Consider the following 16,237-nt stretch of genomic DNA (forward strand, 5'->3'; position numbering starts at 1 on the left):
GACGCGTCGGCGAAGTTGGTTCGGCGATCCGTCGAGCCTACGTGAAGATATTGAAGAAACGGACGTTTTGGCTTCGTTTCCGCCTGGAGGGCCGAGGCGACGTCCAAAATTTACGAGATCGGATCCGAAGCATCCTAGCATCAAGTTATAGACCTTCAATTTCCGGATCGTGGATTGGTGGCCGTTTGGGTGGTCGCGTGCAAGTTCGGGCCGAACCGGGTTACAGGTGCCGCGGGAGGCCGATTGCAAGTGACTACAAGCAATCGGAAAGCTATTTAAGGTGGGTTGTGTTTACCGAAGTGACTAGGTCGCCTGTATGTCTAAGATGAATGTTTATCATTGATGCTTATTATGGTAGCTAATGGTAGAATGTGTGAATGTATGCGATGAATGCTATATGGGCTACTAAATAATGCATGATGACACAGGGTGAATAATGCTAGTTGAAAGCATGAGATAAGTGACATACGTTAGTAGTAATGCCTATTAACATAATGTGAGAATACTAGACGAATGCATGTGGCATGTATAGAAATGCTAATGTAAGAATGCTAAGTGAATGCATATTGATATGAAATAAGAATGCTCAAAGAACATATGATGAACATGTTATAGAATGTTAGATAAATACAAGTTGACATATAGAGAACTATATTAAATGACATGTGCATGTGGACATATATACACATAGATCGAGTGGCATTGAACCTAGTGTCAAGGACATAGGTTAAGCAAGAGTAATAGTGAACCAAGTGTTAATATACATCGGTTCAACAAGTGTGGCTTGTAACCTAGTGTTAATATACATAGGTTGAACAAGTGTGGCATGTAACCTAGTGTTAATATACATAGATTGAACAAGTGTGGCATGTAACCTAGTGTTAATAAACATAGGTTGAACAAGTGTGGCATGTAACCTAGTATTATTGAACATAGGTTGAATATGAACCTAATGTCATGAACCTAGGATGGATAAGAATGAATATGAACCTAGTATTAAAGAACATAGGTTGTGGAATAAACCTAGAGTTAAAGTAAACCTAGGTTATGTGATAAAGCATCAAGCCTAGCGTCAAGTGGACCTAGGGTGGAAAGGACATTGGACCTAGATAGATCGATACTATAGGGTTAAGACCAACCCTTGAGTTATGTGAAATGGATTCCGCAATCCCAGAGCTTATGTATCACACCGAGAAGGGTGTGGGGCGTGTGCGACGATTTCGCCGCCCGGGGCTAAACCATTGACGAGGTGTGTGCGACGATTTCGCCACCGAATGGTTAAGCCGGTTGTGGATTATACCGCTGGTTGACTCGAACCATCGACGAGGCGTGTGTGCGACGATTTTGCCGCGGGGTGGCTAGGTCATGGAGCGCTGTGAGCTATGGTTGGCCGAGGTGCATGTGAGAGTTCCTTCACCTCGAGCTGGACAAAGCGCGGATTATCCGTAGCGAATTGACTCAAGACCGAGTCGAGTGGCATAGTGTGACTAAGGTAAGAGTAACCTCAGGAAAGAATGGCAAATGAGCGTAATATGACCAAGGTGTGAGTACCCTTAGTAAAGAATAGAGAATAGCTAAGAATAAAAAGTGGCTAATAAGAAAGAATTGTAAGTAGTAAAGAATGGCTAATAATATGAAGTGGAATTAATTAATTTACTTGCATGAGTTACAGGATTTGCATAATGTTCATATTGCATTTTGTGAGACATGTTATCTGTTAGTTGCATAATAACATAATGATATATATCTGTATATGTTTTTGGACTAACATGATTGCAGTGCCTCCTTGGACCTATTGGTCGAGCTTTTTTCTTGGGTGGCCGTACCCACTGGGAACCATGAAGTTGGTTCTCACCCCACATTGTTTTGGGGTGTTACAGTTCGCACGTGAGCGGCGCAGCTGTGCGAGGCAAGGGCGTAGCTACATAGATAGCGCCCTACCCAGAGACCAGAGATAGCAGTACCCCGAGTCGGCATAGCCTAGGGGGAGAGGGAAATAAAAAGAACAAGATGAATGGATTAAACTTGTAATAAATTATTGCAACTTGGATTGTATTCGGAAGTTGGAAAAATGTAATAGTAATTGTGATGTAAAATGCACCTCAAGATGAATGTTGTAATAACTTAGTTGTTTTATATTTTTGATACTTCCTTATGCAATCTTTGGTTGAAATGTGTTCCTGGTTGGAACTTCGTACATTGTACAGGTTGCGACGCCTAGGACGTACAGGGGAAACTCTATCCGTTCGGCAGTCTGTTGGCGTTCCCGAACTCGACCAAATAGGCAGGGCACGGGGCGTGACAGCCTCGCTCTCCCGCTGTATAATTCTGAGTCGAGACTCATCTCATTCTTTCGGTTGATAAATCGGTCCCATACCAACTGTGACGCCCTAACTTCTGAGGGGGTCACCTATCCTAGGACTATTCCCGTCCTAGCACGCTTAACTCTCTTAACCTCTTGGGTCTAGCCACTATTCAAAATGCTTAAGCTGGGTTAAGAGTTTTAGTCATATTATATCTTATATATAAATCTAGGGTGTCATAATAGAGAGGAAATATAACGGGAGGTCGGAAAGAACCGAGTTCACAGGCGTTAGTCTGCCGCCGCATGAAAGAAGTTTTGCATGCCAACTTTCGATTCTCTTTTCTACTTTATAAATGACCCCCGACTAATCCTCTTAACTTCCTGTTTGTCAGTGGCAAGCCCAGATACTTTATCGGGAACATCCCAATTTTACACTGCAGAATGCTTGCAAGCCTTGGCGCCCTATCTTCTCCTTTTCCTATGTAGAATAGTCCGTTTTCGCTTTATTAATCTTCACTCCCGAGGTCCATTCAAAAAGACTCCACATAAACCTATGGTTCTTGTAATGCCCCAATAGTCTCACATCGGATGAAAAAATGATTACATTAAAATATATGAGACCTACACGCTAGTAATGATAACTGGGTTTAAATATTTTGGGCCGGTCGTTTGGGCCCAACAAGTTATTGTTGCTAGCGGGTCGAGTCGTTACAATTGGTATCAGAGCCAAATACCAGCCGAAAGTGTGAGAGCTAAGTGCCATGCAGGGCAAAGTGCTACACTAATGGGTTTGGTGGGAGCCATCTTTTGAACTCATAGGAGCCACCTTTAGAATCTCACATCGCCTGGTAATTTTGGTATGTACCTATGAACTAGTTTGGACCCGACGAAGATGTCAGGATCTAAACAGGGGAGTTTGTAACGCCCCAATAGTCCTACATCGGATGCAAAATGATTCTGCTTACAATATATGAGACCTATATGCTAGTAATAATAACTGGGCTTATGTATTTTAGGCCAGTGGTTTGTGCTCAACGAGTTATTGTTGCTAGTGGTTCGGGTCGTTACAATTCTCAGAAACCTTTCTTAGGCTCACAAAAGAAAATCGTGTCATCTGTGTACTAAATAATAGACAACCAACAATTCTCCTAAGACCAATTCCTTTTAAAAGATTGTGACTGGTTGCTTTTTTTGTCATCTTCGCAAGGCACTTAGCCACCATTAAAAATAAAAATGGAGATAAGGGTCACCCTGCCTTACCCCTCTTTTCATTTTTATCCACCTTGTCGCCTCTCCGTTGACCATCACTGCTACCATAGCATTACATAAACATTGGCTAATCCACCCATACCATTTCTCATCGAAACCCTACCACTCCATATCTCTTTTTAGAAAGTCCAGTTAACCTTGTTATATATATGCTTTTTCAAAGTCTACCTTCACCCTTACCCCTTTTGTTGCCACTTTGTAGTCCCATGAAGTGAGTTCACTTGCAGAGACAAACAAGTAGAAAATGAGCCTAATTTTTAGGAACCCCGATTGTGATGAGGATAATTTCATTCATAACTCCTTGCAATCTGTACCCAAAACCTTAGATATTATTTTTTGTACTCCATTTAACAAACTTATAGGTCAGAAGTCGTTTGCAATCCTAGTTCCATCTTTCTTTTGAAGTAAGCATATGAATGAATAGTCGATAGGGCCAGTGAAAGCCTCTCCTTTATATAGCTCTTGGAAAATGTTCGAAATATTCCCCTTGAGGTATCTCAGAAGGTCTAATAGAAACTCATGGGAAATCTATCTGGTCCCGACGACTTGTCTCCTCCAAGTTGAAAGATAGCTTTTCTGATCTCCTCCAATCTAAAGTGCAATGTAAGTCTTTCAGGATTTGTGATTTGCCTAGTTTGGAAAAGCCCACTCCAATCTCCATGCAAAAATCTTTTTGAACTTTCTCCAGAAATAAAGTTTCTTCTCCTCTTCAATAAAAATATTTTTTCCATTATCATCGATCATACCTTTCCCATTCGTTCATTTCCTGACATTAGCTACTACATGAAAAACCTTTGTATTCCCATCACCTTCTCGTAACCATCGTTGTTTGGCCCTAGTTTTCCATAAAGCTTCGTCATTTTCTAACACACCTAAGAGCATCTCTTTAAGTTTTTTATTTTTATTTGCTAAATCCTATGTTATGTCCTAATGCTACTCTATTTTGTTCAATCATCTAGATTTCTCACATTAGTTCGTCCTTTTTCCTTCCATTGCTATAAAAGTTTATTGTACACCATTTCTTTATTCTCTTACGGCAATGTCTCAACTTTGTGGTGAGCAACTTTGTGGTGAGCGTAAGAATTGCAATTCTTTTGTCCTCTATTTCTTTCCACCATAATAAACTTTTGTGATAAAGTCCTCACTATTCAACCACACCTCCTCAAGTTTGTATAGTTTGCTTCTTGTTTTGTCTCTTATTGAGAGCATAATAGGGCAATGATTTGATGTAATTCTGGGGAGTACTACAACTTTAGAAAATGGAAAGCTCTGATCCCATTTTGTCAATATGAGGAAGCGATCTAATTTAGCTAGATAGGCGCTTTTTGCATGTTCGACCAAGTATATGCTTGGTTCTTCATCGGCATATCTATCAATGCTAAATCTCGGATGACATCGTTGAACATGTTCATCAATTTATAACTCCACCGTCTATGCTTTCGCTCCTCCCGATTCCTAGTGATTTGAAGCCACAATAAATCACCCATTTGTTAGGCATTAAAGAGAACCTTTACTTAATAATCTTGCTACAAAAGAAGTCTCGTGAACTCCAACAAGTCAAAATACCCCCATATGCACCAGTAGACTGAATAAACTGACACTTGTCACAACAGGAGCCACAATAACTATGAAGAAATGAAAGCGAAAAGACTCCAAGGTAACAAAAGCAATAAACAAAGATCGTAAGGTTAGTAGTAATGAGATAATAATAGGCAATAAATGCGAAAAATATCGCTACTGAACAGAAAACAACCATTAAGCATAATCAACAAGTATACTAAAATAGTAGCAATAATGACAAAGGAAAAGATACAACTTTCAATCAGTATATAATTATCTGCTACTGTAACTAACTATAGAACGTACCAATGCAGCAATTGGGTGAATAAAACCAACAACCAAAATCACTGCCGTATTGGTCGAAAGACCTTAGGCTAAACCACATCTTTCTCCACCACCTGGCATATAACACTATACTAGGCACCTTGTAGGGCTCACAGGTCGGAAGTACGACCACTTTTTCAAAAAGAACACCCTCTTGCGGTGGATCAGACCGCTGGTGTACGTGAAGATGCTCACAAACAGTGGCAATCGATGTAACATGCTTAATGGCCAACAACAGCAACTACCTGAAAGAATAATCTGCAAAGTCCGACCACATCAGGTCCACTAATCCCGAAGGAAATGTCACCATATCACCGACCTACAAGGTCTATATAACCAAGTCACTATGTACGGGATACGAAAAGTCATAATGTCAAGTCATATAATAGGTCACTAGAGATGCCACCAACCGCAAGGTCTACTAATGTCAAATCATGTCATATACAAATACGAGTGTCACCGACCACAAAGTCAATAATTGTCATATCATCTACTATGATCATGTCAAAACAGAAGTTCCACTGACTATAAGATCAACTAAAGTCAAAACACAAAGTATATGACTACGAGTGTCACTGACTCTAAAGTCAACTAATGTCAAATCTACTACGAGTGTCACCAACTATAAAGTCAACTAATGTCAAGGTCATCTACTATGAACACACCATGGATGACTCAATCAATAGGAGCACCGCTCAACTACTAGATCATGACCATATGAAATAGAAGTGAGTGTAGAGTGACTAACTATAAAATCAAGTAGTGTATGAAAGCTCAGCCATATCAAGCAAATGGAAGGAGATAATAAGGATAGAAATCACCGAGCAGGCACCACTTTACTGACTTTGGATCGAAGTACCAACCTCTACCGAAGAATAAAGCCGGGTCGTTGACACCCGTCGATGTCTCCCATCACAGTCTAGGACTACACAGAGTCCCACAAAAAACGTAATTAGCTCAAGCTCGCTAATTACAAAAGCTATGGTTTCAAGTGGAACCAACAGGCGAGCAATCGGGCTTCCGGATCACGTTCCACGGTCACCAAAATATCACCCGATTGTCGCATCGACTCGTTGGAATGTCACCCCAACCTACGAGGCATTCCAACACAAGTCCCACACAAAGCCTATCTCATTTGTTGTCCAATACATCAATTTAATGCCATTGGGGCAGCCGCACAAATAGTGTGTCAGAACGGAAAGTTGAGATTCCAGGAATCACCGGTTTGGCTCCCGGGGTCCCCATTTCTGTTATGCCCCGCAACCGCCAATTTGGTCGGTTCGAGCACGCACACAGACCGCCAAACGTACAGAGTCTCCCCTGTACCACCCAAGGCTCAACAACATCATGTACATCTAGTTTTGCCCAGGTAAAACAAATAACATACATGATTTGCGCGAGAATAATAAACAAGAGCAAGAGAGAAATTTAACTAAACTATTACATTCATTCATTTACTTAACCATTTACAAATTGCAACCATTTGTTTCATACATAGTCTCCTCACTATATATTCTCTCCAAAACATAACATGTCTCTTACATAAGTATGTACAGGGTATACTAATGCACGGGAGGTCACTACTTAGGGCGCTATGCCCTTGCCACAATCCTCGGCTGCTCCGTTAGGACTGGGATCTGCAAAATAAGGGGTTGAGAACTAAAAGAAGTTCCCAGTGGGTTTGGCCGCCAACCCCGCCGATTTTTTCACTAGGTCTAAGTAGGCATAAGTAGAAAGAGAACGAGAGTAAGAAATACTAACATACTTGTCACGCCCCGAGCTCGCCTATTTTGTCGGTTCGGGCACACCGACAGACCGCCGAACGGACAGAGTTTTTCTTGTACGTCCTAGGCGTCGCAATCAATACAATACAAGAGGTTCCAACCAGGAACAGTATTCAAGCAAGGATTGCACAAGGAAGTATCAAAAACATAAAACAACTAAGTTGTTACAAGCATTCGTCCCAAGTTTACATATTACATTTTCTTTTACATTCGACTTCCAAATACAATCGATCATAACATGCAATAAGCTAAGTAGATCAACTGATTCTACTTTCAATCCTGCTATTCATAGCTCATCCAATTGACTTCTAAGTTTTTCTATATCTTAGATTCATGTCAATTATAACTTACTCTTAAAGTTTTAACTATCTTTATCATGCTATCCACCCGATTCGGTCTTGAGTCAATCATCCGCGGAATACCGTGCAAAGCCAAGCTCAAGGTGAAGGACGTCTCACTTGCACCTCAGCCTTAAATCCATTCAACTAGGATGCAACTACAGCTCATATGTTTGTCACCCAATCAATTGGCTAACCCGAAGGTTTGCCCTCAACTCACCATGCCATCTCGTAAGGTAAGGAGACGCACCTCGCTCGCAAACCCTAGACCGTCTGCGGGACATCACCTCTGCCCCTCGTGTGACAACTCTGAAGTGCACTACTTGGGTGGAGCGACCACTGCCAAGCTCAAAACAGACTATGTGAGTATGATCCAATCCTCTCCAACCGAGGATACCCTACCAACTAGGGATACAACAACTCGGGAACTCAACTATCCCTCTGTTCATATTCAAGTGTCATATCTACACTAGATTCACATATCACATATCACGACTCAGGGATTCCACCTATCCCTAAGTTCATATCATAGTGTCTTTACTACACTAATATCAAATGCCACTCGATATACTTGACATCCTAGCTGTTCACATCGAGTATCGTAGTTTACACACTCTTGTTTTCCAATGTCGAGTTTTCTAACCATCCAAGAGTTATCGACCCAAGTTCAACATGCATATGTTATTTAACATAATCCACGATATACCAACACGCATATACATCAGCTAACACCTCATGATATATCAACATGCATATATTTCTATCTAGCATTTCATCTAGTAGATTGCAATAATAGGCAACATCATCTAGCAGTTAACACATACATTCCTCTAGCATTTAACTCATGCATTCATCTAGCAGTTAACACATGCATTCCTCTAGCATTTAACTCATGCATCTATCTAGCATTTAACATATTATACGCATTAACGAGAAACTACACTTTGCTTCGACATGGAAGCGAGCTAATAACTTCGGTGAGCACAACCCACCTCGCAACGCTCTCCGATTGCTTGTCGACACTTGCAATCGGCCTCCCGCGGTGCACGTCGTCCAGTTCGGCCCGATCTTGCAAATAATCACTAACAGTGCGTCAATCTGCGGCCTCGGGTTTTAAAGGGCTTCATCTAGATGCCGCGACGCTAGAAATTCGTTTTCGTGATTTTTGGACGCCGCCTCGGCCTTCCAGGCGGAAACGAAGCCAAAAACATCCTTTTTTCCCATATCCTCGCGTGGCCTCGACGGATTGCCAAACCGACTTCGCCAACGCGTTCGTATATCTAGTAATTTTGTTCACACAGGTTCAATTTAGATCAAACCCTTACATTTTACAGAAACCCCATTTTAAGCCTTAGTATGCATACAACCTCCAATAACCCAAAATCAAATGGAGAAACATGCTAGAATCACTCTAGATACTGCTAGAACACTAAGCATAAAGGATTTAACCGAATCCTAAACACTTATCAAATTGCGAATGCCGAGACGGAAGCACCCCGCTCAAACGGGTGCACGAGAGCCCGAACCGTCGCCTCCAACGCGTTCGCAAGCTCCTTCTCCTCCAAAATCCCAACTTTAAGAGAGAGATCTAGAGAGATAAGAGAGAGATCTAGAGAGATGAGAGAGCCTCTCTCTCTACCCTTGTGTGTGTGTGTGGTGTGTTTGCTGTGGGAGAAGAAAAAAAAGGATGGAGGCTTTTTTTTAAATCAATCCCCTCACAATTACCAATTAGCCCCTGCACTTTCTGGGCAATTTTCGGGCTCAGGGACCGGTCCTTGGCTAGAGGGACCGGACCCCGTAGGTCCATAAATTCTGCACTTTCAGACTTAACCAAAATTTCAGCCTTTTCTCCAATTTTGGTCTGTTTTCGCTCGTTTTTGCTCCGTGGGTCTCCGATTCATCTCAAATCGCACCGAGACGCGCAAGACATGTTTTCGAGCACGTCAAACCATCTTTTCATCCACGCCTTGCCGAACTTCGGCCAAGGTCCAATCATAGCATTCGGGTTCCGTTTTCGCGCCCAACGCGTACCGAGAACACCCGAAAGCTCCCGAACTTCGCCGGAACCATTCAAACGACTTTCCAAACTAATATACACTGTAACTTTATAATTATAGAAGTTCGGTATGTTACAATACTACTATGCCTCAACAATATGATATGATGAATAAGTAACCATTATGCTCATGATGCATGACATTCATATGCTTGTAACCGAATCATACCGGCTAACCCAAAGGTTTAACCCAACTCACAACCAATCCCACAGATGAGGAGACTTCCAGCTATGCTCATCCGGGACCATCTGCTCGGTAGATACGTTAACCGAATATGTGACAACTCCGGAGCCCACTACTTGGGTGGACCGACCACCACCAAGCTGACAGACGCTATGTGAGTACAATCCAATCCTCTAAACTTGAGATATCCTACCAACTAGGGGCAACAATACTTGGGGATTTATCCATCCCTAACATCTAGTGTCAGGAGTGCTACCACATCGCTAGTCCAAATGCCACCATTCTATGTCACTATGTTGTCTAAGTTCACATTCGGTTCATGGCACTATAGAGATTGCCTTGTCCAAGACCCAATCCTTATGCATATAACATCTATGTTACATTTCACATTTTCTATATTTACTATGAGAGCATGCAAAGAATTGAGTGCATAACACATACTATTCTATAATGCGCGAGTTTACATATATACATACATGGCCAACAATAGTAACATAGACATAGGAAGAAACTCAACAATTTCGGATAGCACCACCCACCTTAGATTGATGCTAAGAAGTGAGAAACCGAGTCCCACGATTTACTAACACCATTTTGGCTCGACCTAAGAGTAACGAACACTGTGTTTTTCTCCAACGGTATGCTGTAAGCTCGTAGAAACCTTGTTTTAAGCCTCCCAACGTGTCGATTTATTCTTCAATTAAGGAATTAAGAGATCAATTTCACCATAAACCCCATATCTACAAAAATCCTAATTTCAATCCTAGGGTTTCCTAAAACATGGTGAAGAACCGATCACTATGAGAAATCATGGATCATCCTAGATTTCTAAACCACAAGAACCCCAAAACATGGATTCTAGGTCAATCAAAGAAAACCCTAGGTTTAAAATTGCTAAACCTTACTTTGGCCACTTCTAGACCTCAAACTCCACCTTGTAGGAGAGCCTCTTCCACTCCACTAAGCTCCAAAATCCTTCCAAACCTCTCCAATCCACCTTGTTGGAGAGCTTCTAGAGAGAGAAAGAGAGGGAGATGAGAAAAGAGGAAGGAGGGTGTTCTCAGCTTGTGTGCATGAGAGAAGAGAGTTGGGACTATATATGTCACGCCCCGAGCTCCGCCTATTTGGTCGGATTCGGGCACGCCGACAGACCGCCGAACGGACAGAGCCTCCCCTGTACGTTCTAGGCGTCAACAATCTAAACAATGCAATACAAGAGGTTCCATGCAGGAACTATAGCAAGTATGTAGATTGCATAAGTATCAAAAACATAAAATGCTAACTATGCTATTACAAGCATTCAACTCACAGATTCTTTAGACATTTACAATAGTTTACATTTACATAACCAAATGTGCTTTTAAGTTATTACAAAACTTATACAAATTACTACAAATTTGTTTCCTTCCAATTGGAACTCTGAGCTGGACCTCTTCGGGGTACTTCTATCTCTGGTCTCGGTGGTAGGGCGCTATCTACGGAGCTACGCCCTGTCCTCGCGCCGTTGCGCCGCTCACGTGTAACCTGTACCCCCAAAACAACACGGGGGTGAGAACTATATAAATATAGTTCCCAGTGGGTACGGCCACCCAAGGGAAGAGCTCGACCCACCAGGTCCAAAGGAGGCAACAGTAGGTTAGTTCAACAAATAGATAGATAGATATTTGACTAAGCAATAAATAAAACCATACCTTGCCTCGCTGCTATGCAATATGCAATACCTGTCAATCATGTAAGTAGATTACTTGATTCTACTTTATATCTTTAACCATTCTTTACTTATAGCCGTTCTTTTATTTCTTAGCTATTCTCGTTCATTAGCTAATTTCATTATCGTTCATGTTTTGCTCTTTATTCTTTGTACTTGTACTTGGTGTTCTACACCTTAAACTTGGGCCCACTATATTCATTGGCAAATTCTTTCTTAAGGTTGCTCTTACCTTAATCTCACTATGCCACCCGACTCGGTCTTGAGTCAATCAATCGCGGATAGTCCGCGCACTGTCTAGCTCGAGGTGAAGGAACTCTCACATGCACCTCAGCTGGCGACAGCTCACCGTACTCCTGTCCTAGCTGTCTGGCGGCGAACGAGTCGCACCTCACCCAACAACAGCCTAGGTCAATGACTTAGCCACCCGGCGGCGAAATCGTCGCACACGCCACGACAGTGGTTCAGTCAACAGGCGGTAGGATCCACAAGCTGGCTTAACCATCTGGCGGCGAAATCGTCGCACACGCCGAACAATGGTTCAAGCCTCCGGGTGGTGGACACTGCGCACACACCCAATCCTGCCTTGGTATCAATCTCGGCGGCGAAATCGTCGCACACGCCCTAGCCTTGATACCAAGGTTATAATAGATCTTGGGATTCCGGAATCCATTTCCACAACTTGAGGGTTTACTCACTTTACCCTATGTTGACGACCCTCCTAGGTCGATACCAATCCTTTCCTAGTGGTCACTATACCACTAATATTCACAACTTAGTTCAAATGTACTAAGTCTTACTATATATCATAACCTAGGTTCATTTGCTAGGTTTTATATCATTTTCACCTAGAACTCGACTCTAGGTTTAATTACTTGACCTATGTCCAATGACACTAGGTTAATGTCCGACCTCTGTTTCAAGAACACTAGGTTCATGCCACTCGATCTATTACAAGTTGCACATTTTCATTTACTTTGTTACCGTCCAGATTTCTACTCAATTGGAGGTGTCGATTTATACCCAATTCTTAGGGATTTCACATGAAGTTCATAGTTTACATACCATAAATTCACATTTCACATTCAACTTATTTGCCCTTGGCATCTATGTAGGCTTTAGCATATAGCGACATTCATATAGTATGTAGGTTTTAGCATATATTTTCACATTTTATATTCAACTTATACGATCATATGAATTACACATCACTATGCATCAAGCTTTCACGTTCATATATCGACAAGTATGTGTATTTAACACGATTATATGTATTGACAATTATATGTCTTTAACACGATCTTCAATATATTCACATGCCTCTAGTTTGTTCATTACCTGATTGGTACATCACCTAGCATGGGATTCACATTCATACATATGAATTCTTATGTTTCCAGCAGTCACAATTCACGCATTCATATGCCTACTCATAAGCATTTAGCATTCATGTTCAGAGGTCGACAATCATATTCATATATATGCGTCAAATGAAACAATGATTTACTTTGGCATGGAAGTGACCTAATCACTTCGGTAAAGCACAACCCACCTTTCTTTGGCACCGGAATGAGAGAAATCCACTCCTCGCATTTTTTCGAGAACCGCGACCCGCGCTCGCGACTATCGATGCCGAAAATATTCTTTTAGCGATATCTTCGCGTAGGAGCGACGGATTGCCGAACCGACTTCGCCAGCGCGTTTCTTTTACCCCCAATTAGGTTTGTACGCGGTCAATTTCATGTCAGGGCTTCTATCCTGCAAAAGTGCATTATTGGGGTCAATTTTCAATACAAACCCATTTCAATGCAATTTCATTTTCTTTAATGCAATTTCAACCTTCTTCAATACAATTTCGACTTTCAATGCAATTGCAATTTCACAATTACATCGAGTTCTTTCAACTCGTTCTTTCTCTTTTTCTTTCTTTCCTTTTTCCTCTCTTCTATTTCCTTTTCTTTCTTTCTTCCTTACTTGCTTTCTTTCTTTTCTTTCTTTCTTTTCTTTCTTTTCTTTCTTTCTTTCTTTTCTTCCTGCTTTTCTTTCCCTGCAGCAGCTTCTACTGCTGTTCCTGCTGAAGCTGCTGCTGCTGCTGAAGCTTGCTGCCTGCGGCTGCTGCTATTTCTCCTGCTGCTGCTGATGCTCAGCAGCTGAAGCTGCTGACTGCTCAGCAGCTGGCTGAGCTGCTGCTGCTACTCCCTGCGCCTGCTGCTGAAGCTCCTGCTGCTGCAGCTCCCTGCGCAAGCTGCTGCTGCTACTGAGCTAACTGCTGCTGCTGCCTACTACTACTAATGCTTCTACTGCTGCTGAAGCTGCTATTGCCACTGCTGCTGCTGACTGCTGATGCTTGCTGCTGCTGTTGCTCCTGCGCCTGCTGTTGACAGCAGCTGAAGCTGCTGTTGACAGCAGCTAGGCTGCTGCGGCTGTTGACAGCCTAGCAGCAGCTAGGCTAGGCTGCTGCTACCTTCAGCAGCAGGGAAAAAGAGAGAGGGAAACAGAGCACAGAGAGAGAGAGCAATAGAAATTCTTTTACCTTTCTTCATCAGCTTCTTCTCTGTTTCTTCTTCTCTTTTCTCTCTTCTCTCTCTCTACGTATGATACTGAAGAGGGTGCAGAGGGTGCAGAGGGGGATAAGAATGGCCCTGGCACCTGGCAGCTTAGTGGAATTCCACTAATTTGGTGATAAATTACCATAATGCCCCTCAACTTCATTCCGTCGCGCAACTCGGATCAAATACCTTCCGTAGGCTCTTCCGAAAGTCCGATTGAGCTCAAATTTGGCAGGAATGTTCGTTTTTCCTTAACAAGTCCACTGAAATTTTAACATTTCAGTTTCGACCCCGTTTGGTCACTGTGAACTGTCCCGAACTGTAATCTTTATCAGATAACTTCCAGATGCTATTTCTCTCTCTACAGGTGTCAGAAAAATCTGAAACTTCAAATCTAGCCTCATAATAATGTTCCTGACATCTCTGCCAATTTTCGTAATTTTCTGACACTGTGCATTTTCTGCTAATTTTCTCAGTCCCGTTCTTTACAGAAAATTCTACATTTTCCGTTTTCACTCCGATTTCTTCCAAACACTTCCAAAATATACCAAGGGACCTTCACAAGCTACCAAGTCAATTTGGAAGCAATTCCTTTTTCATTTTGACATTATTGGAGCCGAATCAGCAATAGAAGCAGCTCATATTGCACTTTCTCCTTTTTTTTTTGCACTACCACTTCACACTGAGCTCTTCAAAACCCTTTGAAAACACACCCGTGGCTCTACCAACACTTCACAATTGCTTCGGAGATACCACAATTTATCCTCACGCCTTACTTTAATTCTTTTAATCAAAGTTAGCGTCGGAAATCCGAAAATTCTCTTTATATTTCGTTTCGCGCCCAATTTGCGCCGAAACACTTATTTATCTCCAGAATTCATTCACACGCATCACAATTCACTCGAGGATGATGTCCAACTAGTTCAATCCTCACTTTGATCCCTTAGGGCAAAGTTGACATCGCAACTCCAAGTTTCCATATGTTACAATATATAAGTCCCCACAATTGCAATCAGGCCCCTCAACAATTTGTAATTGCAGTAGTTAACATTTTGCATCATATAACACTGGGTATCGATACTCGGGCTTGAGTACCGGTACCCCCGAGCTGATGCCATAACTCGAAAGCAGGCATTCTGCGCAGGCCATTGAGTACCGGTATGTGGCCAGCAGTACCAGTACGCGGCCTTCCCAGTACCGGTACCACCAACCGGGTACCTCAACCCGAATGATGGCCAAATTTGCCTTCTACAGAGTACTGGTACCCGACATCTGGTACCGGTACCAGTCTCCCAGTACCGGTACTGCCCCAGTTCAATACCGGTATCCTAGGCCCCAAACTCAAACCCGAGAGCAACCTTTTCTGTACCTGCAGGGGGATTCTAGTACCAGGCTCCAGTATCGGTACCCAGCTCCAGTTCTGCAGTTTTTCAAGGTTTGAGTTCATTCTTATGCCTCAAGTTTAGCATGATAATAAACATGTAAAGTTACTAATCTATCATAATCAAGTATATCCAAGGAGTATACTAGTATGCTCTAAACATGACCATCATAAATATAAATATGCATGAAGCATAGTTCACAAGTATACCACTATATCCAACAAGTGTAATAATATGCCCAACCGATACCTACTATCAAGTAGAAATTATCACTTAGTTGTTTATATGCCATTTTCCATTTCCAATCTAGAACCTACACAAGTGTAGTCCTTTTTGTGCCGCCTAATGGCCCCGGGTAGTCCAGCATTTCTCTAGGAATGTGACTGTCCCACGGTGACCCGTAGGCCCTTAATCCCGCACGGACGAGCATATGTAGCGTAGGCCAACTCCGAAGTGCCGGCTTGTAAGGAGCGACCCTCACAAGAATGTGCGAATGAGCACAAATGGCAAGCAAGCATAGTCATTATCTCAAGCGTAGTATACACACTAGCAACCCAAAGATCTAGTTCTTGTCCAAATGTAAGGTTCCACCATTTACTAAGTCTAATGCCACTTTATGACATTATGGTTTATTATGTCAACATCTATTCCAAGTTCAATGCCACTTTATGACATTATATAATCTCTATGTTTAGTACATGTCCGTTGTTCTCAAACAAATAAAAGCCTGTCATTTCACTACATATAACATGATTTCTAACATATCATGAAAATGCCA

The 16,237-nt window shown here is 42.1% G+C and overlaps 1 long non-coding RNA gene across 2 annotated transcripts; it reads right to left on the minus strand.

The window, feature by feature from the left end:
- Nucleotides 11,081–14,132, minus strand: LOC109723925. 2 transcript variants are annotated; one of them, XR_002219788.1, is made up of 3 exons: nt 14,062–14,132; nt 13,081–13,286; nt 11,081–11,344 (listed from the first exon to the last, which is right to left on the minus strand). It is a non-coding gene; the product is annotated as an uncharacterized LOC109723925 (long non-coding RNA). The 2 variants fall into 2 exon arrangements; XR_002219787.1 differs by lacking the exon at nt 14,062–14,132 and adding an exon at nt 13,368–13,492.

Source organism: Ananas comosus, linkage group 18 (assembly GCF_001540865.1).
Source record: "Ananas comosus cultivar F153 linkage group 18, ASM154086v1, whole genome shotgun sequence".
Classification (NCBI taxonomy): domain Eukaryota; kingdom Viridiplantae; phylum Streptophyta; class Magnoliopsida; order Poales; family Bromeliaceae; genus Ananas; species Ananas comosus.